Source organism: Agelaius phoeniceus, chromosome 6, assembly GCF_051311805.1.
Source record: "Agelaius phoeniceus isolate bAgePho1 chromosome 6, bAgePho1.hap1, whole genome shotgun sequence".
Taxonomy (NCBI): Eukaryota; Metazoa; Chordata; class Aves; order Passeriformes; family Icteridae; genus Agelaius; species Agelaius phoeniceus.
In genome coordinates, this window is record NC_135270.1 from 53,097,799 (window position 1) to 53,125,035 (window position 27,237).

Sequence of the window (27,237 nt, forward strand, 5' to 3'; positions counted from 1 at the left end):
CTGACCTTTTCTTTTTTTCAACTTCTGCCCATTATCTCTAATCATCCCACTATGCAGCACAGGCTCCATCTTCCAAGACCCCCTGAAAGCCATATCTTCTCCACGTTGAACAAGCCTCAGCTTCTCCTCCTGAGGCAAATCCTTCAATCCCTGACTGTCTTGGTGGCCCTTTGCTAAGCTTGCTCCAGTTTTAAATTGAACTCACAGATCCTGGGCAAGATCTATAGTACTCTCACTTCAGAGATAACCATAATGCAGTGATGAATAGTCTTTCTGGATCAGTTTGGAATTTTTCATCGAAAAGAACTGATAATATATAAAAGACACTATTTGAAAAGATCTCCCTATTCAGGAATGAAGATAAAGTATTCCTTAAGTTTTAATGAGATTGAAGTCCCACTTACACAATTGCATTTAAGAATCTAGTTGCATTTAGTAACGGGGATAGACTTAAGCACATGTTGAAGCACTTTTCTGAATCTGGGCAAGAGATGTTATATGTAAAATACAACCTGTAACTGGACTCTATATCTGATTACAGTGCCTTTCAAAACTTTACCCACAAATTATTCATATTTTCCCAAACCCTTACAAAGCCTTATGAACTGCAAAGTAATTAAAAGACCAAAGCAAAAGGTAATGGAAGAACATATATCAAGTTTGGAAAGAGGTGGTACCAAATGCAACAGAGTTCACTAACTTAAGTATTACTTAAGATTTCCATTAGCTATCCATGGTGACAGATAAACAGCACTTATATTTGTAAATTATGTTGTGCCATTATAAATGTTAGTGAAAAGAGTGAAATACTTTGCAAAGGAGTCTGAAAATATCAGAGTATGGAAGCCAACACTGCTTGCCTTGCTGATACAAAATTCCTATTAAACAATAAGGTGTGCAGAATTTGGCTTCTGGAAATAGGAAATAAAGGAACAAATCCAAAGCTCACTGAAGTAAAGAGGAGACATTCTTCTGACCTCAATGGGCTTTGGAAATCACCCAAAATGAGATTCATTCTGGAAAAATGCAAGCTGAAGGAAATAATAATTCAAAAATATCTGGGAGAGAGATGTTTGGAAAACCTGGAAATCAAGGAATACCTAGGAGAGTTTGTGTAATATATGATACGTGACAAGAGCTTATGAACACTGTTACAAGACTTTTCTAAAACCTTATGAGTCTGGAAATGAAGAAAGAATAGATGATAGAAGAAAACCCATTCCATCCAATGAGAGACCAGAAGTTGGAGGGATATCACATCACAGTGCAGGCAGGTTGTTTTGTATGGAATCTAAAATGTGACAAGCATCAAATCAAAACACATCACCAAAGCTAGTTGTCCCATTTAAGAAAACACTAATTTCTCAGCTGTTTTCCCACATTAGAGTCTGCCAGTATCTACAAAGATCAAATGCACACAGTGTTTGCATACAGGAATCTATGGTCAGCCTTCAAAATGACATAAGTGTCACATTTGTGATGTGGTCCTCTTCTCGTTTCAGTGATGGAGGTCGACAGAGATTTTTAAGATTCCATTTTTCCCATTATACAAACATCCTGTGCTAATCCAAGGATGACCCCCTTTAGTGGAAGGATGCCCACTTTCAACCTCCTGTACACCTTGCTGCTGTCAGATGGAGAAAAGGTTTCAAGGATATGCATAGACCTCAGTGGAATGAAGGTCTGACCTTATTGTCAGGATCAAATAGACTCACCATGCATGTTAGAAATTCTCAGGATTCCTGTCCTCAACAATTATTTCCTACAATTTCATTGATGAGACATGGATAAGGATGTCTGCAAGCACGTGCTATATAGCAGAAGGTGATAAAGGTAGTTTCCCCCAGCTGGTCTGCTGAAAGAAGCACCTCTTCTGTCTCCACTTATTCAGTGAAAGAACCTAAGAATGGTTTGTATAAAGAGTAAACTGGTTATTTTGAAAGACTGGCAGGCTGACTAATGCACCTACTGAAATTCAGAGTGGTTTGATCCTTCCTCTCTGTCTCTACTGTTGCTGTTGAGGAGAGGACTTGATTTCTCACCAAAATAACCAAACAAATCACTGAAACCCAAACTGCAACACAAACCATGTGTAGCTCAACAAGTAACATTAATGTGGATTGCAATTTACTTCTTCATTGGTCCTATTGTTTCTATATCATTTTTCTTTTAAGACTTAGATAAGTGAAGACAAGCAGAAATTTCTGAATAAATATATTGGAATAAATAATTATAAGATGATTGTGATAACGATTACAAAGCTCCAAGTTAATCTAGAATAAGGGTCATACACTGTAGATTATATGCTATTTAGTACCATCATTTCTGGTTTAAAATCCTTCTATTCTTAGATTTTAAAACAAGAATCTTTTTTTTTTTTTGGAATTGTATAACTGACTCTTCAGAGAAAATGTTGGAAAACATATTATTTTGAAATATTCATCCTTATGCTTCATATATTCTTGGACCACTTCACACTTAAAGCTCAAAGGCTTTTGCTAGAAAATTATGCCTCAACATGACTGCAATTCTATCAGTGATCTCAATCCTGTGAAATTCTGAGCACTAATTTTGATTAATCCTCAGGTTTTCTCTGTATCTAATCTTTTGTGACATCATAAAAAGTTTGATGGAATGAAATCACAGAGAAAGAACTAATTCTCATGGGCAGGAAGAAAAAGGAGCACATGGATTTTAAAACACAAAGATTGTAAAGTTCTACAGTAAAAATGGGAAAAGAGAAATTGTGGATAACATGACATACAAGAGAACCCTTCTGATTAAACTGCTTTGGAAAATCTTTTTATAAATCTTCAGTATGTTTTTTAGAAAGTAGAGTCCTATGCTCTTACTCTAAATCCTCCCTGATTTTATAACATTAATACTGGAAAAAATCAAATCTCTTGCCTGAAAGCTATAGTTTCAATTAACAAGGATGTTAAGCATTTTTTTCAGATACATGAAAAGAGTGACAGGATTATAGACCACCAAATTGGTGGTATTTTAAGAATCTGACAGGCTCAGCACCATGTGCCATTCTAGCCTCTCTGTGTATCCTTTGTGGTTAAAACTCTTAAGCACTTTAAATTCTTTTGGTCAGTATTTTTTTCCTTTTAGGGGAGACAACTAGAAGCACATTCCAAGTAACTATTTATGGTGTACAGAAAATTATAAGATACTAAAATCACCTCTTTGAAGGTGTTTCCAGGCGTTGTATAGTAAAACAAATATTTTATTTGTACAAAAAAAAAAAAAAGTTGTTGTTTTAAATCTAGAATATAATTATCTATGTTCCAAATCAAATGAAAGACAGAAACAGCACAAACACACAGCAAAATAATACATGTCAAATCCTAAAGCCTTTACTTGGACAAATCTCCCATCAAGCTTTGGTGGCAGCTTTGCCTGATGAAATATGGCTGAGCCAGACCTGAAATAAGCAAAAATTTAAGAAACCACATAAGTGGAATAAGTTATGGAACAACAAATGAAATATTTATTTTTGTTGTCTGGGAAATAATGACAATTTAGTGCATTATTAGTATGAAAGTAGAACTGCACTAAACCAGCAGTCCTCAGATACATTTATCCAGATACAACAGAGGACCAAAAAGATGTTGGAAGAAGCAGATGACTTTCCAGAATATTTGATACAGGCTGGAAGAAATATGGGAACAAATTTTTCAAATCATCAAGCTCTGGCAAAAAAAAATCTGACTGTAGCTTTGCATAGCTTCACTTAAAAATGGCTCCATCCTCTCATGTTTCTTCTTTTCCAATGAACAAGACAAAACTGTGGACTGGTCCTGTGCAGATGACATATCTGCATGTTGGGGTTCGTGGTGGGAAAGAGGCCAAAGCTGCTGTGCTGCAGCCAGGAAAGAAACACCCCTGGGAGGAGGTTCCCTGGAGCCTGGCAGCTGGGCAGGAGCTGGGGGCCATGCAGACTGTCCCACTGGGCAGAGCAGCACTCTGGGAGACAGGGATGAGAGGAGCTGCCAAGCACCTGCAGCTGGTAGATCAGGTCATGCAGCAGGAGACAGATTCTGGCACTGTGCTAGGAAAGTCTGTAAGACATACCCCTATCTGTGGGGGTGAGTGCGTTCTGGAGCCAAATCTATGAGTCTCACACTCGGTGCACAAAAACTTAGCAGCTCAGATGGATGGGTAAAATCTGTATCTGTGTAGAAACTGCATGGCATGAAAGCTTTACAGTTCTGCAGAGGAATCTGGTTCTGCTCTGTACCATCTGTGCACCAATTGTGTGGATTGTTTGTTGAGCTTTGTTTGGTTGGGTTTTTTCATTCGAGAAAGATACATAAGTCAGTAAAAAGAATGCATTTCAGGTCAGTTTAGTTCCTGAGCTACTCTTTTTGGACCTTGCCACTTCTGATTATAGGCTCAAATTTTGTACAAGAGTTAAAAAATTGATTTGTGCCTAATTAGTGTTTTCTGCAATTTATTTAATTTCAAAGACAACAATTTAATTTCAAACTTTGCTCAAATTAGAGGGAAAAGTAGAAAAAAATCTGGAAATGCAGAAAATGTAAGATTAGAGATCTGATTTTCAATTTTAGATCCTTACAGCTGACAGTATATTTCTATGTGCATATAATACACTCACAGTCTGTTGAAATACAGTGACCATGTGAGAGTAAATATTTGCCAGAACCAGACCATGAAGTGGATGCTTCCATTAGGTTTGTGCTTATACCAATACTGATATAATGTGTTTGTTTGCATGTATTCTTACAATATGCACACAAATTAGACTGAACCATTTTTAGCAACAAGGAAATGCAACAAGAAAAAAAATAATAAAGCTTATACATACATTAAACATTTATATAACAATGCATGTTCTATGCACATAACAATAAACACATTTCAGTCTAGGAGCATGCAGTAAACACATTTCAGATGACAATTTAAAATGAATGTCCACAGGTACTCCAAACATAGTGTGGTATTTTTGGAGTGAAATCCAAAGCTATTAAAACAAATAGGAGACCTTGCTTAATCAGGATTTTGCAGACTGCAGAAGTCCAGAGGAGGATCCAAGGGAATCCTTGAGGAAATTTAAGATCATATGACATGAAGGTGAAAAAAGGCATCACTCCTATCTGCTTCTCCAGAGGCTTCTCTTGACTCACAGGAAACACAGCACCTTATGCTCTCAATCAACTGAAAGCATGATGGACTAAGACTTGCATAAACACTGGTAAATGTCTTACAGGAATGTTTTTTAAAATCATGATGTTCTTTTCTGGCTTCTGGGGTTTTGGCAGGAACTCCAGTCTCTAGGCCCATTTCTGCACACACAGTTTAATGATGGGCTTGATTAAGAGACAGTAATTCCCAAGAGGTTTTGCTATCTTACTTATTGACATGAACACGAGTACAATGCCAAAATCAAATGGTTACATCACAAACCAATGAAAATTCACAGATGCAAAAGCATTATGGATTCTCTATTTTTCAGGTTTCATGTATTTCTATTGTTTCCTACTGCATATAATCTATAATGCTTCATAATATAGGCAACAACCAATCTGGCCTCACAAGACCTTTTGCCAAACAACAAGTAGCAAAAATGTCAGCCTACATCTGCCCATGAGGGAATTACATTGAGGTCCAGTTATATTTGTCCCAGTAACTCTGTCTGCCAAGTGAGCCAGCTTCCCTCAAATGAGAATTTAAAGGAAGAACACAGATGTTGGTTCTGGGATAAGCTAAGACAAGACTGCAAAGGCAAATTCTAGACAGTGAACTCTGTTGCTGGGTAGTTCAGGAGTCAACCTCAAAGGAAAACAAGGCAATGAGTTCATAATATGAACTGGTTGACCTCCTACACAGGATTACAAATTTACAGCGAGGTCAGTAGGATTTTTAAGCATATAATATATCTCAGGACAGGACTTAATATCCTTTCAAAACTGGCTTTTCATAACTGAAAGGCAATATAAAGAAAACATCCTTGACATCCCCTGTATTTAACTAATGACACTGAACTTCTGACCAGTTCACCATTTTCTTTTTCCTCTCCCTGGCAGACTCAAGGAGAAGAACCCTCTCCTATGGCTCTACATTCCATAAAAACTCAGTTTCCTGAAGTCTTCTCTCTTGCAGGAGAAAGTGGAGATGATCCACAGCCTGCAACTCTACCATATATTCCTTTGCTGGAATAAGAAATGTTTTTAGATCAACAGCTTAAGAAGCCAATGGAGCATCTGTGTGCCAACATTTAAGTCTCTTTTCAGCTGTGAGAATTCCATGCTTTCTAAAAGTCTTGCCTTCCCATAGGAAGATGGCCAAAATCTCCCAGATAGGAGTTTGTGGCAGAAATCTACAAATTTGGATCACTAATTACTGCTTTTGAATGTATATCAGCATACATGAATACATTATTCTGTACTTCTTGATTTCTCTTTTATTATTTCCTTCAGTTTGACCTCCATCTGAATTCCAGTTTGTTATGAAATTTTGAATGTTTTATTTTTCTTTCTTTTTCAGTCTTGTGGTTGTTCTCATTCTGGCATTTAGTGACTTTTCCCTTCACTTGTTCCTTTGTATTTCTTTAAGGCAACGAGCCATTCCTGTGGTGCTGGATGGGGATGGGGAAAGTTGCCAGCAAAATTTTTGGTGCACGTGCAGTAAAAATCCTCTCCCCACAAATTCAGGTCTGTAAAAGGTAAGTCTAGGTGGAGTTTCCACAAACAGTGGCACATTCTTTCAGGAGGTAATTGTAAAGTCATCATTTGTCTCAATTACTCACACATATTATATGCTTATGTATTTATCACTTACTATGATAATTAACAAGTATTTATTAGACATATGAGGCATATTAGACATGTGAATATGAGTGCAAGCATAATATTTTTCAATATTCCAAGTATTCCACAATATTAAATATTCCAAGTAGCACAATGAATTCTCAAACAGCTTAGTGCTGCAAATACCATTTCACTAACAGAACAAAAAGTATCTGTCAACCAACTAAAAACATTCACATACAATAAAACACAAATATGTTCCTTGTATCTTATAACATTTGTAGAAAATTTTTAGACAATTCTATTTCTCACAAAAAATATTTTCATCTAATTTATCTATATGAAATTTTATATTCCATTTGCTGTACTAGAAACTCAACAGTATTATAATCTCCAAGAAAAAAAAATAGTGAAATGAACTAGATAGATAAAATCCTTGCTTTCTTTTTCATTATTATGACAAACTGCAAAACTCAAATATTGAATCTGAGAAATATACATTACATTGTAGTTAACATAAGTGTGATGCAAAACCCACTGATATATTTGGAAAACAAATTAGTTTTACAACTCACACAGAAAGTCGTCAAACTGAGAATCAAATACAGCAGAGAAAAAAGCTGGAAAGCAATATAAACTGTGTAAAGGTTAGTGATGGTGCAATGAAACTTTGACTATTGTGTTCCATGCCACTTCAAGAGATGTTTAGCTGAAAGAGAAAGGTGTCAAAGACAAGTAATGAAAATGTGGTTACAGGCACAATATGACCCTATTATAAGAAGAGACTGAAATGAATAAGTGATAATATGACACAGACATCAGATAATTAAATTTTGGCAGTAAATGCCAAGAGCAGTTATGTCCACAATGTTATTTCACAGGAATTCTCAGCAAAGAACTACATAAAGGAAACTTCATGGTTTTGATCACTACTGTAAATGTAACAAAGAAAGAAAATGGAGGGGCTCAGTCATAACCTTCAACTGCCTGCCAAAGTAAACAAGAAGGCGTTTGGTTTTCAGCCAATAAAGATGAAGTGAAAAATGAAAGTGGGAAAGCTCTGCATAGAGCTTTTTCTGGTAGAGAAAGACAGGCAGATGTGCATGATGCTTTATTTATGGCTTTGGTAGAATACAAATGATTTAAAACGAATCGAAGCCCTTTTTTAAAAAAATATTAAAAATTAGAAAGTATTAGTCCCTCAGATGTCTGCTGAAGATGTTAAACAAGGTACAGAAACTTGGCAAAAGTGGAAAATCAATTGGGAAAGTGCACTTTTCTTTATCAATGTTGTTTCCCATAGAAGTTAAACTCAACTATGGCATTAAGCTTCCAGCTGCATTATCAGGTTATCTAACATACATTTTTCAAGACAAGACTGCCAGAGAACACTGATAGATGATAGATGAGAAAGAGTTAGCAAGACAGAGGCACAAACTATTTCCGGAGTTAACACCTTGTACAACAGGACATAAATCAGCAAAGTAATAAATTCTGCAAAACATTTTTTAACACATTTCATGATAACATAATTCATATTTCCACAGATGTTTGACAAAAAGTAATTGCATTTTCCATTTTGGCCATTACACAACTTCCTCAAATCAGTTTTGAAGTTAGCCCTCACACTGCTTCTGCAGATGGATAAATGATCAGTGTTTCCTCCAATTCAGGAAGTGTTGGCACACCACACCACTGCATGCATATTAAACTTGTTTTGAAATCGAAACCAGCAATAGTTTGATATTGGAAAGATTTTTTTTCTAAAATAATTCACAATTTAAGGGTCATTCAGAGGCAGAGATCAACAACCCCTAGCCCAATAAGAGTGTACTAGATTGTATAGAGAGAGAGACACACTGACCTTTTAGATTCAGCCTGCTGCTATCCATTTGTGTGGCCGTCTCTTTCTCGATTTCCTACTTGCTTTTTCCCCTTTAAGTAGATATTTAATGATTTCTTTGATAACGCTTCCTGGTAGAAAGGTAAGAGATGATTGTTCATTGTTAAAGTGATAAAGTGCTCATTTCCCATTGTTAAAGAAAAAGAATGTGGTTCATTGGTAATTGTCTTATTAAATACTTGACGTACTCTTTGACACTATGACAGATCATTGACTGCAAATACTCCCAGAAATTCTGTCTTCCAGCCCAGGATGAAACTTAAAACATTACTTTATGTCAAAATTGAAAGGGAGGAAACTGAAAGATGTAGAGTGAATGGAGAACTATTGCAATACTGTCTTACATTCTCTGCTGTGTTCAGTATCATGTCGATTAAAATATGCTTATCAAGACATTTTCAATATCTTTCCACTAAGTATACCATTATGTTCTATGACATGACTTAAGAAAGCATGAGATCCTAAATTATAAGGAAAGCAAGCTGAAGGAATTATGGAACAAAAAATACTTCAATAAGCAATATTCACCACTAGAGAATCTAGAGAAAGAAACAGAAATTATGACTATCAGAAGTTCTACCTATTCAGGAGGAAGCATTTTAAAATAATTTTAAAACATTTTACATTGACATGTATTTATCCTCTATATACTGAACACAGTGACAAACAAGTGTAACACAAGGAACAAAGCCAATTTTAAGGAAAAAAAAATGTTTGCTATTCAAGCCATGGATCTAGTAACAGATGGAAATTGAACCTTTTCGACTGTTCTTACCATAATGACTACTAGGAGAACTTACTAAGTCCAATTATAGCCACAATTAGCACTTTTTAAGGACATAGATGTATAAAGAACTGAGACAGATCTAACACCAATAAAAAAGTACCCTGCTTTCTGTTATGTTGGCTTATCAGACTCTGCAACTGGAAAAGGATTCATCTTTTTCACCACTTCCCCAGATTTTCCCTCTTCTGGCTTCCAGGGAACAGATTTGTCTTCATGATTTTTAGTGACACCTTCAGTTCTCTAAGAAAAATGCACTAGGCAGTTTTTTCCCCGTGGTGCAACCCCAGCACAGTGCCCTCTATCCCATTTCTCCACCAATAACAAGTCACTGGGCAGAGCCAGAGGGCACAAAGTGAAGTTTTCCTGTGGTTTTTGGATCATCCCAGTGGGGCCATTGGCAGTCAGCATACGTGGGACAGACCAACTCAGAGCACTCTTCTAATAACAGAGAACTTAAACAGAACTTTCTTCCCTTTCTCTTAGGCAGCTCCATGGTACATCCCACTTGCAGCTCTAGGTCCAGCAATGTCTCCTAAGCTATGACAGAACAGACAAACAGAATCCTAGTACTGTTTAACTCTCACTTTCCAACACACTCTGTCTTCCTATAGCTCCTTCTTGTAGAATTTCATCTCATGTCATTTATAGACATATTCTAAACATTATCTGGAGAAGAAATATTAACCCACAAAGCAGGCTGAATGCCTCTTAAAAAGAACTTCTGACATCAGGAGGTTGTTGATACACAATTATTGTTTATTTAAAGAGCTTCTGAGAAACTGTGAGAAGGCTCATTGCTATTTATCCCAAAGCATGGATGTTAGCCTGCAGTTGGAATGGAAACAGATTAATGTTTCCAATGAAAAAAACCCCTTCTAGCCAAATTTTAATTGAAGCTAGATAGCAATTGAAACATTCTTTTCGCCTGGGGAATTGAAGACTCTGAAAACAAAATTGTATCAATGAATTTGGGATTATTTTAATACTAAAAGTCTAAACAATATAAATTATATAAAGAAAACTATTTAGAAATTCTTTTGTGAACAGAGAAAAGCCAAAACTTTTTTCCAGAAAATACTGAGGTGGATACTGATGTGTTTTTCCAATGTGAAAATACTTATCTGTTGGCAATCTGATATCCCCAGCTCTGTCTGCTCATGATCATAGACTAATTCTCAAAATTAATTCTTAAGATCTTCATTCCACAGTTTTAAAAGAAGTATTAATGTGTTCTGAAGGCTTTGTTCTCTCCTAGAATTTCACATTCGTCATTAAACAATCACTTTTCATTGTATACGCTGCTTACAACTTGCAGCAATGTTTATCTGTAATTAACAGTGATCCAACAAATATTCTGGAACAGATTAATTGTTTGTCACTACAACTCACAGTCTTGTCTAAAAAAGAAGAGATGCTGATAGTCTGTAATTCAGATAAATAAAAATATAAGGCATCCAAATATGCAATTGTTTGCGCTTTTTTTTGTTACCAAGACACATATACTAAAATCTGTTCAGCAAAGCAGTTTGGAATTCTTAATTTTTTCTAGGAAAGCTTTGTACAGAAGCTTCCTCTGTAATTCATACTTACCTTCACACATACACCTTACTAGATCCTAACTAAATACTCTGGATCAAGTCCATAGCTGCAGTGTTCTATAAACGAGGAGTGTCTGGAAAAATTAATCTTAAAATGTTTGGACCTCTGAAAAGATCAAAACTAGTTCAAGTCTGCATAAAACATGAGATCATTGTGAAATCAAAATGGAGTCAATAGCTATGCAGAAAAGTTGTGGAGGTTTGGATGGGGAACTTACAGGTGTGTCCTAGCAGTGCCTAGACTAGAGATATTATACAGAGATTCCATTGTGTTTAAAAGACAAGAACATCATGAGTCCTGAAGAACTGTTTTCTAGGGGTTAACAGTAATTCCATCATATAGAATATTACTGTTATGCAGTACTATCTATTCCCTTTAGTAATTAATTACCTCTGGTAAAAGACAGTTTATTCACTTTGAAATACTGGTTGACTTCTGCTCTCAAGTGTTTTGGTTGCTAGACATGCTGAAGCCAGGATGCCTAGCTTGCCAGTTATTTCAATAATCTCTTTCAGTAGCCAGAGTCTCCATCCAAAATCTGAGTACAGAATGTAGAAAATAGGGGCATCCTGTGTCTATTGCGAGTTCTCTGTCTCAGAGGAAACATAAATCAAAAATCTAAAACGAATAATGCATGGCCAAGGCTTACAATCTTCAAAGCCTGTCAAGGCACAGATCATCTCATATCTGTAATTAGTAAAACATTGTTCCCTTTGCAAGAGAACACTCCTAGCCAACAGAACTGGTCTGAGAATTCTAAAGACTGTAGAGTGGAGCTTAATTCTGGAAATGAAAATGGAGGAATGACTAGACAGCAAATTCTCTATGAGTATTGTATGTCCCAAGGTGGCCAGTGTTCTGTGACTATGTAAATCACCACTGCTGAACAGGTAGGACAATAGAATGGGAACTATGTCTGCCATATCAAGAACAGTCAGGAGTGATGTCATGGCTGAGAGACCATCTGGCCTTCATTAAAACAGAGAAGGAAGTATTAGGAGAAAAAAAACACCGAGAAGAAACCATTTGAATCTGTGTCTAGAAAACAAAGCCAAATACTTCAGCAGCCAACACTGCAATGGTGTTGAGAAATAAGCAAGCCCACTTAGACTGAGGAGAGAGGAAGTTGATCCACATAAGCCAATTCAAGAAGCAGACAGCCTTGGAGTAAAACACACACATACACTATGTGTGATGGGTAGTGATACGGAGAATTTAGACTCTCTGGAATAAGCTCTTTTAGTGATCAGAGAGAAGATAAACATAATACAAAAGCTTTCTTAACTCCTGAGAAGAAAACCTCAAAGTCTAGCTGCCTTTTGCACAGTATTTGCATCTTGAACAATCAGCAAAGAGAAAACCCCTGAGAAATATGGCTCTAATTGAGAAAACAAAGGTAATCCCACATGTAGGCTTGGCCAGGTGACTTAACCTTTGCATGTTCTGCACAACCAAAATGAGGTTTTGGACTAAATCCTCAGTTCAGGAGAAGCAAATCTATTAATTGCAAAAAATCCACAAATCATTCCCTTTCAACAAGAGAAGTTCCTTATATGAAGACCAACAGCACACCTCTACTTATACCACAAGGACAAAATTTTGGATCTTGCGTGCCTGTGATGTAGCAAAGCCATTGTAATAGCTAACATGGACCCATTTCAAGAACTTGTGGTTTGAGAACAGATACCGTTTAAGACCAGAGGGCATATCTAGGACTTGACTTTTTTCCCCAGCAACAATAACCTTTGAAGAAAGAATATAGTCTCTGAAAAGGTTGATCAGGCAGTAAATGGAAACAGCAGTGCTAAATATGCAAGGCATTTTGGGGGCCTGTTTCTTCAAATAAATACAGATTCGGGGCAGGTGCCAGACTTAGAGGGAGAACAGAAATTTGGGGACTGTTCCTCATCAAAGAGATTATCCAATAATAGGGAAATACCAGAAGAATCCCCTTCCCACAAGGTAAACTGCACGTCTGTTCTTTCCTTAAGCCACAACTAACATACCATGCCTAAAATATGAAGTTGTTCAAAGGAGTAAGGACACACATTCTTGGTGCACACAATATCACCCTTAAAACTACAGTAGCAATAGCCCTGAAAATGTAAATAGTGTTACAGTGTTTACCTCTCTACTTGATCACACAAAAAACCACCCCAGAAAATCTTTTATCCTTCAATGTGTCCAACTGCACATTGGTGCCCAAGGTCCTGCTCCTTAAAACAAGGTCAAAACAGAAAGCTATTAATTCCAACAATGCAGGATCCAATTCTATATGTAACACTGGAGGAGAGACTCATATTTTCAGGTACATCATTAGTCAAAGACCAATTTCTTAAGTATTGCAGTATTTATTGCAAAAATTCTATGTGAACATAATAAAGGGTTAAACTTAAATATTTTAAATCAAAACACTTATCAATTCTCTCCACTTTTATCCCTATTCATATCATAACTCCTCAAAAAACTTAAACAGTTGCAGCTGGTACAGAATGCATTTTGAATACCCATTAATTTCAACAGCTTAAGCAGCAGTATGCTTTGGCTTGAACAGTCAAAGGATGCCTCAAATTCGATTAATCTCTTCCTCAAATAAGTGTTTTCTACTTTGTGTGAAAAAAAACTAGTAGCCAAACTAACCAAAGTAGGAAATTAAACAGTTTCAGAGTCAAGAAAGGGCTGAAAAAAAACCATAAACTACATTAGATGTGACCAAAAAAAAAGAGTGGAATGACCAATTAATTGAGAACCTAAACAAATGTAGAAGTTTGATGAACACTAATTGGCTTTATTGCTTCAATTAAGTCTAAAAGTATAGGGATAGAATAGGAGGCAGCATTATTGATGACAACAATTAGTCAGGACTGTCAAATCTAAAACTTACTGCTAGCATTTGCAGAATTATGCCATACTGAGACCAGGAAGTAAAATTCATTAACTACAAAGACAGTATCTCTGACTTTGGAATTTCCTGAACTGCAAACTGCTGGAGCTGGGGAGAATATTCTGACTAAGTAACAATGCATTATTGCCCTGTTTGAACACTTTTTTTTCCACCAGCATTTTATTTTAGCCAGTGGCAGAGGCAGGAAACTGGCCTAGGTTAACCTCTAGTTCAACCTAGGACAATCATTCTCAAGTTCTTAAAATGGATCATAGATGCATAAAATCAATAAAGGCAGCATAATTCAAAAGGTCAAATCATATAAAAATATAATCCCTTTATATTATCATAATGAGGGGTGGTCTGAAGAAGACTCATTCTGGATAATTCTTTGAAAATAGCAGTTAAATTTGCACCAGGATTCAAAAAGGCACACAATACAAACTACTAGGAAAGAAACAGAAATAATTCTAAAACAACAAAAACTTACCATGTTCCCAACATGTATAAAGTATGCAGTTTTGACATTCCATCTCGGAAAAAAAGATCCTATAAAGCAATAGTTTTAACTTCTACAATCCTATAGTGTCTATAAAACTATGGAAAGAGTATCAAAGACAAATAAAAGTATGGAACACCTTCATCTGGCTGCTCAGGGCCTGGAACAGTGCTCTTTTCACTGGGTAATGAACTGGCTGGATGGCTGGGCCCAGAGAATGGTGGTGCCTGGATTTGCATCCAGGGATCAGTCTCGGGGCCAGTCCTGTTTAATGTCTCCATCAATGATCTGATGAGGGGACTGGGGACACCCTCAGTTGGTTTGTTGGTGCACATGATCTGCTGAGGGCAGGAAGGCTCTGCAGAGGGATCTGGACAGGCTGGATCAATGGGCCAAAGCCAGTGGTGGGAGGGACAGCAAGGCCAAGTGCCAGGTCCTGCCCTTGGGTCACAACAACTCCTGCAGTGCTACAGGCTGGGGACAGAGGGGCTGCCCAGCAGAAAAGGACCTGGGGTGCTGGTGAATAGCAGCTGAAGTTGAGCCATTGTGAGCCCAGGTGGCCAAGAAGGCCAAGAAGGCCAAAGCCATCCTGGCCTGTGCCAGCAATGGTGTGGCCAGCAGGAGCAGGGCAGGGATTGTCCCCCTGTACTCGGCACTGCTGAGGTCACACCGCGAGTGCTGTGTCCAGGTCTGGGCCCCTCAGCTCAGGAAGGCCAGGCGGGGGCTGGAGTGTGTCCAGAGAAGGGCAATGAAGGGTGAAGGGTCTGGAGCACAAGTCCTGTGAGGAGCAGCTGAGGGAGCAGGGGGTGTTTAGCCTGCAGAGGCTCAGGAGGAGACCTTATTGCTCTCTACAGCCACCCAAAATGAGGTTGCAGTGAAGTGCAGGTGACTCTCTTTTCCCAGGCAACATATAATAGGACAGGGGGGAATGGCTTCAAGTTGTGCCAGGGGATGTTTACATTGGATATTAGGAAAAGTTTCTTCACAGAAAGATGGCCAAGCATGGGAACAAACTGTGCAGGGAAGTGGTGAAATCATCATCCCTGGAAGTGTACTAAATCCATGTAGATGTGGTGCTCAGGGACATGGCTTAGTGGTAGACCTGGCACTGTTATGTTAATGTTTGGATTTGTTGACCTCAGTAGTGTTTTCCAACCCTAATGATTTTCTTTTTCTATGAAAAGAAAAACAAAACACCACAAGACGCTTCTCTTTAAAAAATCCTGAAGATTGGAAGCAAAAGATGACTAATTTTAATGTTGGGATAACTAAAGTCATTAATGTAATTAAAGAGGCTAACAGAGAAGAATAATCTGATTTTTGTTGCTCTGCAAATAATAAGGCTCACCAATAGAACCATCACATAGCAAGTGAGAAGCAATATTAAGCTATACTGACCTTTAGTCTCATTTCATGTGACTGATCTGATATTCTAAATTACATTTAGTAAATGGGGTCAAGAACTTATATGTAAATATTCATATAAAAATAATATAAATAGAGCAGATGCTTACAATTATTATTATTTTATATACATTTATTTTTATGGAAAGAGCTACTTAAAGTGAATCAGATTAGCAATTAGAGTTCAGGAAAATGCCAGCCACAGTAGTTTCCTGTACATTTTTACACCTTCTTTTGAAAGCACAAATGTATCAGCAATTTTCAGAGACAGGATACAGGACCAGATGGAATTCTTATATTCAGATGAACATAAAGTACAAGCCTTTGAAGTTCTGATTTTTCACAATTCCTGAATAATTTTCATCTCATAGAGCTACATATTATTCCAGGCAATATATTTATAAGGTCTTGTTTATTGTTCTGTATTGTTGATATTTCTCAAACCTGTACCCCAGGACTACTTCTTTTAAAATATACTTCTTGTCATGTCCCACAGCCCAAGCATATCCATATTTACTTTTTCTTTTAAATTCCAATATGACTTGGCACACTGAGTAAACAGACTTAATAAGCTGAACTCAATCGTGACTTCTCCACTTACATTTTTTGGCAGAAAATGCCTTTCTGAGTTTCTATTTCAGTAAAATTCACTTAATACGTCCAAAGCTGTGTAGGCTTTGATCCACAATTACAAAGTTAATATATATGGAGAAAGAATAATGCTGGGAAAATGCTCTTTTGGCAAATAGAAGCTAGAGCAAATTAATCCCACAAATTTCCCACCTTTAATGAGTTCAAATCTTGCCATCATTAATAATACTGAAATAGTTATTAACATTTATATAAATATAATGAGAAAAGGTCTTTGGACCTGCCAGCAGGATCGAAAGCTATTGGAACTTTTATCACATGAGCAAGATCAAAACCAAAGCAGCTATACACATTTTTTTTCTCTTGCTTTAAGTAACTCCATAGCCCAGGCATCTGATTATGGTCTTGACTTAAAGTCCTTGGCTATAACCCAAAGACAGGTTCAAATAAGGTTCTTTGATTCCACAACCATGCACATACACACGTTCTTTGAATCCACTCTCCCTGCAACAGGAGTCAACGGGACTTAAGGGCAGAACTTCAAAGTATGCCCAGCACATTGCAGGATGTGGCCCTTTATCCTTATTTGACCCTTCTTCTGGTTTACTTCTGTTTTTACCAGTTCTACTAATAATGTCCAAACCCCACTGATGCCTACTGCCATCTTTCCTTGAAGTCCTATACAGCACCTATCCCCAAGTTACTATAGTTGTTTCTATATTCTATATCATTAATTTTAGAAACTAAGATAATTCTGAAAACCGAGAATTAAAATTCTCACTTGAATTTGAAAGGTTGGGAAATTCTTTAGTAAATACATAATTTTTCTGTGACATATTGTTCTATTATAGTCTGCAAGGAGATGCCTATTTATCTTTAAAATTATCAGGACTAAATTCTCATTGCTCATGATTCTAAAATGTGGATTAGAGTTTATCTTATCATCCAGTTACTCTAATTTATTCAGACTGATAATCTGTCTAAACTGAAAACTTTCTGCCTGTGTCTTTAGGTTCTCATTCAACACAAATGACAGCATTAGATTAGTGCAGAAGAGGAATGATGGTCCTCTGGAGCTTGTTCTGACAGTCACTTAAGATGCATGTCTGTATCCAGGACCTCACAGACACCACAGCAGAATTCAGTAGTTTATGCACAGCAGTTTTACAAACTTGGTGGTGATGAGTGCATTAAAAATTAATGAGTCTTCTGGACTTCGTTTATTGATCATCAAACTATTAAAATTTCCTACAAATCAGTCACCAGTGCCCAAAGGTTGCATTTTTAAATGCATGTTTATATACTGAAACAAAAGTGACTTGAGCTTTTGGGAAGTCAGTCAGCAATTTGACTGTTTGTGAGTCTACAAATCTGTGAAGGAATTACATTTTAGCACCTAAGCTTGCAAAAATGAGTTCAAATGTTTTGGACTTTATTCTTAGAGGTCATACTGCATTTAACTATGTAGACATTGAGCTTATCAATTCCCTAAAATTTCTGTTATTAAAGTAATTGATACATTTCCCACAAAGTTTTAGAAGAGACAGGACAGAAGTTTATCTGATTGGAATCTAAATTATGGAAACAGAAGTGCAGAAGGATTTTTCATTACTGGCTTTTTAACAAGAATGTTCCTAATTTCAAGAAGCTAGGTAAAAGGAAGAAAAAGTTGTCCTCCATTTGAGAGACATAAATTGTTTAAAATTTTTGAAATTTTTGCTGTTTACTTAAGTATAATCACTTTGTGTTTTGTTTCCAAGTAAATTTAATATTGATTGACTTTCCACAAGTCCATTAGTAGCTGTGGAAAGAAAGCAGCCAGCAAGACAAGGGAAAAGCACCCCTACTGTAGTATTTGACACTCAGGTTAACATATCCCAACTTCTTTAACAAATCTTTTTAGTGTTTAACCATCACAGCTCCTTTCCAGGCCTCTTTCTGTTCATCTGCAAGAGATAAAACATTATCAGAGTAATCAGATGTTCACTATATCAATATTTTAAGTGCTTTCACATTCTTAGATTATTGTCACAAAATAAATTTAAATTGCTACATACAACTAGCAGAGTCTTTTTTTAACAAGTCTCATGAGATAGTTTATTAGCAAATAAATTCTCAGTGAGAAAATTAGCACATTGCCCACACAATAATGTATAAATTCAATATTTTAAGAACTCCATTCATAGAATCATCTCTTTTTTGGAAAAATTGGCACTAGAAATTGCTTAGCAGAAGTCCCTACTATTGTTATTTGCACTATAACCCATATCTACTGCATTATTAGTGCTAGTACATTAATCATAATTATTAATAGATTATTATTAATAGATACAGTAGGTGACTCCTGCACGCTTGTCAGAAAAAGTTATGGTGTGCACACCAAGTCATACATTACAGATGTTGGATGATGTTACAATATAACATTATATCACATTAAATACAGTCCAGAAAATGAACTAAAATAAAAAGATGGATGGCAATACCCTGTAGAAACACTACTTTCCCAAAGTTTGTCTTATACACTACAATGATTTTCTACTTTTAAGTACAATTTAAGAGACAGAATTCTACAATCTGTTTTAAAATACTTAAAAGACAGATATGAACGATGCTCACTACAGAGTTTTGGAGCCACCAGCACCTTTGGAGGCAAATAGTAAAGCTGAATGGTGTAATGGTTGTTTTCAATCAAAATTTATTGTTCTTATCCCATGTAGGAACTGCAATTTAACATATGTCACAGCTCACTCCTTCCAATGAATCAGTGGTAGAAATCCTAAAAAATGCTGACAACTGTCTTCTCAAATTTGATATTGCTGCACTATTGCTGATCTCAAAGCAGGCAACTGATTCACCTTGATTCAAACACACTTTTTAATCTATATTATCTAAAATAATTATTGATATCTGTCCCTAGTTTTGGAGCATTTAAATGTAATCAGTTTCCAAACTAAAGAGCATTTTCTTACTCAAACACACACAAAAAAATAAGGCCAAAACAACTACAAGAAAATAAAAAAACTTCAATCTGAAGCACACTCCATAGTGTTACATAAGCCATAGGCACACATGTCCAGAATGTACAAGGATATTAGGTCTCTAAATTTTAATAGTAAATATTCTTTCATGCATAGTCTACCTCATTCTTGACTTCACTCAGTTTTCAGAATCCTACTTTTGATATGAAATCAATTTTTGTTTTTCACTGAAATCAGTGAGGAATTCAAGGAAGAAAGAGGCAAGTCAGAGAAAAAACCCAACTCCGTGCATGTACCATTATATTAAATGGACTAAAACAAATTAAGAAAAATTTTAAGCAGTCAAATAAATGCTAAGTGAATTTAAATATGAACATTCTAGAAAAACGGAAGTTGTAACATACTCTAAAAAGAACCTGATTCTTTGATTGCAGACTATTTCTATGTACTCAAAATTCTCAATAACAAAAAAAAAAGTAATGAAAGGGTAAAGAGAGCACAGTAAGGACAACATCTTGGGTTCCTCATCTGGGTGTTTTTCTTCTGCTGATAAAACTGAAAGGAATGCACATTCCATTAAACACTTCCCTGTACAAGTCAGTTACTCTAAAACACCTTTGGGGGCACATTTTGTGATCCATTCAACATAATAAACTCTTACAGTCTAAGCTAGTGGCTAGACAACTTTGAAGGTCCCTTCCCTACAATACCATTCTATGATTCTATGAATTGAGAAACAAGCACAGAACATGAGCAAAATTCCAGCCTCATGTGGATCATAACTAAGGTGAAGAATTTGACTGGTCCTCTATCTGTAATGCTGCAAGAGCTGATGTAAAACTGAATTAAGAATCTGAAAGTTCTAAGGTTCTCCCTGCTGGTCCTTTGCCAAAAAACTCAGCCCATTATCATTAACATATTTTGAATCATCCTTCAGCAGGCAGTGCTTACATATAAATCTGGTTATTTGCTGTAGTGAAGCTCAGAAACATAAAATCCTGCCCTTGGTCCCCACCCAGGTATCCCCTACTATAAAATATCATCTATTCAAAATTCTGAAGTTTTTTGTGCCACTTGTATAATTAGAAAGGAAGAAGAAAATATGCAGTTCCTTTTAGCAACAGGAGTACTCTTCTACAAATCTCAATTCTTTTTTAGAATGATTTGATAAATCTGTTAATGGCAGTGAGAATTCTGGTTGTGAAAGAACAGCCACATCAGGGACTAGTCCAGAATACAGAAAAAGCAGAGAACTGTGACTAATATTGTTAATGCCTCTTTACACAAGATTACAGAGTCACATTCTCAAATCCTGAGGGGAATTTGGCTTAGTAGTTCACCCTCTCTGATACTTTTAAAGAACAGAATGTAAGGTGCTAAAAATATTTTTTTTGGCAAGAAAATAATCTGAGACACTCTTAGGGGTAAAATAATTTCACAGTAGGGGGGTGCAGGCACAGGAAACAGTTTGGAAGGTAATAAAGAAACTGCAGTTTGTTGTGATTAACAGACAAAATAAAATTATGGAGTCATGTTCTCCATTCCTCAAAAGAAATGTGATTGATAACAAACTTTTTGTAGAAAGTATCTACTTAACGTTTTTCCTTTGAGTAGTAAATTACTTTAAATAGCGGTATTATAAACAACAGGCATGTAATGAAAAAATGGTTAGAATGCAGATTCCCATGGGATTTTTTTAACTGTCTTACAATATATCAGAAGCCATGAGTTTCTTTTATTAGCTAAACAAGCAAAAAAAGCACACAGCATATAAGATTAGTATTTAGTTAAACATCTTTAAAAGTACTATTTGACTTATATTGTTAATTCCTCTATTCATAAGTTTGTGTTCTCAAACTGTAAAGGAGTATGTGGAATTTAATGATTGATTTTTAAAGGCAATACCAATGAAGAATGGGTATCCTGTACTGAAGAGAACAGGAAGTGACATAATTACTGAGAAAAAATTAAGAATTCATATTATTTTAGATTATTATATCAACACTACGGCACTACTTGGTTTAGGCAAAATGCTTCTTATTCTTAAAGCACTTAGTCCTCTCACACTCTGTTACCAGCAATTTTTGTAGCACTGTTTCCCAGGAGAGACCTGCTGAAACACAGAAATAGGCACTCCCTGGAAAAGCTGTGTGACTCCTCTGTCTGGTAGCACTTTTGTTACACAATATTTTGACCAAAACATTTAGAACTCTTGCTTAATTTAGAAAGTTGTTTTCATTTCATATCAGTTTCACTTGTTAACTTATTCAAATATAGAAATATTATCTCCCATCCCAAACCAATATGTCAGTGACCATATTCTTCATTCATTCCTGCACTCAGCAACTTCTCTTTCAGAGAAGGGCAGTAAAAAACATGCAACCAGAAATGGTGCCATTTTCAAGCTGAAAAACCAACTCCCCCATCACATCAAAAGATTCTTTAATAGCAAAGGGCTCCCAGAGCCAGATGAATGATTTTCACAATGGTGAGTACTTATTCTCTTATTCTTATAGTCCCAGCTCAATAAACAGGACAACTAATTTTTTAAGTGCCCTTATTCTGGCCTTCTGTTCTACTTGGTAATAAATTAGTAGGTTTTTTTGTTTCATACTACTGACAGTATGTAATATTAAAAAATGAGAAGGACATAGCTTCTTTTTCAACATCCCCAGTCAACTTCTCTTTTCCTCATATAAAATTAAAAATTTCTATGAACATGAACCTGTCTGTAGCCTAGGTCTCCACTGAATCTCAGGAGGAGCTATGACTTTCACAACCCAGATTCTGATTTATACCTATTTAGAGATATTTGTTTGAAAGTCAGCAATGTGAAAAAATAATGCAGTATTTTTTCCTCACAAATTCCACAAAGCTGTACATTGAAAACAATTTAATTTTCAAAAAGTATAGCTCACAAATTGTTACCAAAAAATACACCACCATATAAAGTAAAGTATTCAGTAGTAAAATAGATTTTTTCTTAGTAAACACTTTTTTTTCCTGACTTCACATTATGGAAAATCACAAGGCTTTTTTATTCTAGAAAGATGAAGCAGCTGGTGTAGAACCTGACTGGAAAAAGGATTCTGCTCTCTGTAGTTCTATAGTATAAAAACTACTTTACAGCTACATTTCATTGTACTTTAGGCTCTTATGCAGCCTATTCAAATCAAATAAATTCTCAGCACATGCTTATATGATCTGTCTATTCAATTTATATTAAAAAGTAATTCTTAATACTTTCCAGATATTTAGTTTGGGCAGCAATACACATAAGAGTGAGCTGATACTTAATAAGTTTTGCATCAAATCTAAATTACAGCAACTGAAATCAATGAAGACAGATTTTCAGATTTGTTGTCATAGCCCTGCCACATGCAGTTGGTCTGCTTTCTCTCACTGGAGATCTCAGGGTCCTTTGTTGAAGACTGATTGCTTCCAGATGCATGGGATAGTGTCAGTGGAGAGAAAGAGAAGGTATACTTCACACTGGTGCAATTGAAAAACACACTCTGCAAATCAAAGTCAGTTCCTTCAATGTATTTATTTATCCTCTCCTCTGTTACATGCTGAAATATTCTTTCTTATGTTTTTTAGTCAAACTCCAGAAAAACTGAGACTTTTCACCTGCACAATTTCTTAGCCAAGGGACTCTGTGCTGCCCTATTCAGGGCAAGACAATAATCCTATACCCACAGGAGAACACTGCCCTGGATTGCATTCTGGAAGCCTTCTGAAAAGTGACACATTTGCCATATGAAAGATCTAATATTCTAAGCACTGCACACATCACTACACCATGACAGGGGCTGTGGTTATTAGTGGGAACAGAGCAAAACTGTGCCAGACTGCAAGTTCACATTCTCCAGATCATTGGTGTGCAACTGCCACCTGCACATGACATTGTAGCTCTGCATTGACCTGTGAGAAATACATCTGATGATTTTATTTCCTGTATGTCTTTACAGATTTCTAACAGAAGTGAGCCCTCTGCCATTATTGAACTCTCTTTTTGTGCAAATCAGCAAGCAGCAGGAATTTCAAAGGAGCAGATAAAATGAACCATGTTATAGGTCAACAGAGAAGGATATTATCCAAGGAGCTTTCACTATTCTTCCTGAGTTGTCTGCCCTGCTAATCCATTTCTGCAGAGCTAGCAGTCAAGCTCCACTGGCAAACAGGATATTGGGTAAGAAAGTCTGTGTTTATTACAGAGCTCTTCTACTGTCCATTCTATACTTCAATGAAACACTGAGAAAACTCTGCACTGGAATACAAAGCAATAAACTGTGAGACTACATAGCCAAATATAATGTTTCCAAATGTTTCAGAATAATTCTTAAATTCCTACATTTGTATTTAAGGTGAGATTCTTGCAATTATAAACATGTGACACTGCAAATTATAATTATACATTTGGTTTTATTGTACTTTTTATTACTTGAACTTTTTTCAGAAGAATACTTTAAAAGGGTAAAAACGTACATAGAAGACAACATTTCAAAAAACACAGTCATCAAGGGTATGCAATTTTCAGTAACATAATATCAAATTAATTTGGTTTTAGCCAACAGGAACACTAAAACACATAATAACCCATGTAATACTAAAACTATTTTCTTATGCCATTAAGTTATTAGTTCTGGATACATAGAATCAAGAAACACAGAATTCAAGAGAGTTAGGGAAGTGGAAATAGAAATAGGAGACAGATTCACCTGGTAGTACAGACCTATTGAAGAGAATGTGGAACTTAAGCAATTTTTTTATTCTTTCTACATCACAGGCTTATTTTTACACAGCTCAAGAGATAAAGAGAATTATTTTGGTCCCCTAAGATGTAGGACCTGTCTTCACATAAACAGATCACAGCCTGTCACAAACACAGAGTTCCCTTTTACAGATCCTCTAAAGCCTTTCCCCCAGGATATCTGGATATTATTTCTTCCTGACATAACTCTTTATTTCTTCATTTATCTGCAGAATACACATAGCAGAGGCAGAAATTCTGGGACTTCTCTGTATTTCACATGGACAATGTGAAAACGTTCAGAGAAGAACTAGAGGAAAAAAGAACAAGTCAATCTTCACTGGCAATTCAAACATTCCCAAAAAAAAATCACTGGATGGTGCTTTCTGTCATTGGCCAATCTGAAATGTAACTTCTAACTGAATTTTTGGGGACTGGAGACGTACAGTTAAGTCATGAAACACAGTGTTATGCTCTGACATACAATTTTTTGTCACTAGCAATGTGAACTGGAATTAAACTCATGAGTCAGAAGTAAGAGGATCCATAACTCAATGTAAGCCCCTGAGTAAGACCTTTCAAGTGTTGTAACATCTGAACTCTTGGCATGGTGTTTCTAAAATAACAGCCTTCACTCATAGTGGTGCACTAATTACAGTACTACTAGTTCTTACTGACACCTTGAAAATAGTTGTTGCTTCTTTCAAGAGAATTGTTTCTGTTCTATAGCTACAGTTATGTTGTCACAAATTTGCTGTTTTCCTATTGCAATTTACCACTGCAGTTTACATTACTATAGCAAACACTGCTCAAGTGGATTGTGGAACAAAGGCAAGAAGACATTGACTTCTCTCTGTGCACATGACCTGTCCAAATCAAGTATTTCCTTTGGTCCAAGTACAGAACTCAGAGGGAAAAAAAAAAGCACTGCAAAATTTTTGCAATATAAATTGAATGCTGGAGAAAAGAATACTGCATTTTTATGTTCTTTTTTTTTTTTTGCTTTTGTTTTTTAAGAACAACTCACATGGAAATTAACAAAGTATTTACTTTGAATTCTTTGTACAGAACTGAAAAGCAACTTGGCACAGTAGGAACAAATACACTTGTGAATTTAAAAATTACCTTATAAAAAACAGGTAAGTTATATGAATGATATCATATATATCAATGCTAGTAGAAGCCCTTTAGTATCCAGTGCTTACATTTCATGGAGCATTAAATGGTAACATTTAAAAGGAATAATGCCACCTCCTAAAACATGTCTGCTAAATCTGGGTATGGAGAAGAAAAATGGAAGCATTGTTAAGCCAGGTATGTGGTCCTCTCACTGGACCTGATACACAAGTGACCTGGCTGTGTGTCAAATGGTAAAAGTAAAAGTAAAAAGTAAAATCAGAGCAGTGGGAACATCAACAAGTTCATTCCAAACTGTTCTGCTTCTCACTTGCTTCTCTGTTTCCTGCTTCCACTTGGCCTTGGATCTATGTGGGGCATGCATGAATCATGAAGCATCAAAACCTCGTTATTCCCAAAATACCTGATGAAATATTTAGATAAGATTTCTGCAAAATGTGTCAGAATTGCTAAAAAAAAACAAACTAAAAAGACCCCCTAACAACACAAACACACACAGAAAAAAACCCACACCAACCAAAAACCCACAAAAAAGGTGACATAGGATTTTTAGCATAGAAAAATTTCCAAACTTCCAGAGCAGGAATATTTTTAGAGAATGAGTGAGAAATAATTTAATTTTTTGTACTATCTATACTCACAGTAAGCAAATACACTTTCAGTCTAGACCAGCCCTTTTAGTGAGTAAGTTTAAAAAACTAATGCATTGAAATCTCAGAGTTTGCTCTCTTACACAAAATTTTTCCTTTCTGTATTTTTCCTTAACCCATATGCTGGATTTTTGAAATTTCAAACCGAAAAAAAAAAAAAAGAAATTAAGAATATTTTATATGCTTGTGGATAACAATATCTAGAGACACTCTCACCATGAGAGTTAGACTTTAACAGCAGTGTTGAAGAGGAGACTAAAAACCAGCTGGTGGTCAACCATGTTAAACACAGCACCTATGAAAAAGTGACCACAGCAGAATACAATTACATAAGTTCAATAGTCTGGAAAATCACAGGAAATCATATAAATATACATATATATATATTCTGCTAAAATATATGTAGTGCTGCTGATGTTGGTGGTTGAGTACATGTCATCACTTTGTATGCAGCATTCAGTTAATTACTCCTTGTTGTGTTATGCAAATCAAAACTCTGAATTTATGAATAATAACGATGACACCCCATCTTTTCAACACACGGAAACCAGTCCCCAGTGCTGGAGCTGGAGCCTTGTGTTAATGCAATCTGCCACTAGAGGATAGTGTTGCCTTATGGCTATGCACACACGTTAGGTTCAATGAGTACATGAAATTACTGTAAAGTTCAAGTTGCTTGTTTTCTAAAGCCAGTGGGGAAAAATTATATTTCAATAAAGAAATTTTTTTCCCTGAAAAGCCCTGAAGACTATTTTTTAATAAAAATTAGAGAGTAAAATCACATGGCATAATTGTTTATTAGTTTATTCTTAGTAAATTTAATATGCAGCCTCAGTAATCTTTAATATGTTCTTTGTTTTCAAGGAAATGAGATTAATGCACCTCAGGCCGAGTGTACTACCTGGGAATCTCTTGGAAGGACAAAGCCTTGGTGCAGGGGTCTGGCACAAAGCAGGTAACTGAATTTTTTTGTAGTGGTATTGATATGTGTGAGAGTTACAGGTATCAGACTTGAAAAGTGACTGAGTGTTCTGAGCAGTAGGAGCCAGGTCAGGCCAAGCTCAGGAATACTCACTTATGGCAGTAGCAGGGAATCAGAAACTCACTCCTAATACATTACTTACACCTTCACTTCAGCAAAGCAGAGATAGATCAGTGGCAGATTTTAATTACAATGTGCAGATCACACTTAGGAGAAAAACCTGTGCAAGTTTCAGGAATATGCTATATTAAATAAAAAGCCATAGTGAATTGCTGCCATCAGGAATAGGAAAGG

The 27,237-nt window shown here is 36.1% G+C and overlaps 1 protein-coding gene across 1 annotated transcript in view; it reads left to right on the forward strand.

The window, feature by feature from the left end:
• The window catches only part of DIO3 (iodothyronine deiodinase 3), a 114,655-nt gene extending 88,040 nt beyond the window's left edge, over positions 1–26,615 (forward strand). Inside the window, exons 3-6 of the transcript XR_013182891.1 lie at positions 6,583–6,691; positions 23,393–23,613; positions 24,408–24,621; positions 25,243–26,615. The gene's annotated coding sequence lies outside the window, so the exon portion shown is untranslated. The remainder of the gene's footprint in view (positions 1–6,582; positions 6,692–23,392; positions 23,614–24,407; positions 24,622–25,242) is intronic.
• Positions 26,616–27,237: the final 622 nt, after the last annotated feature.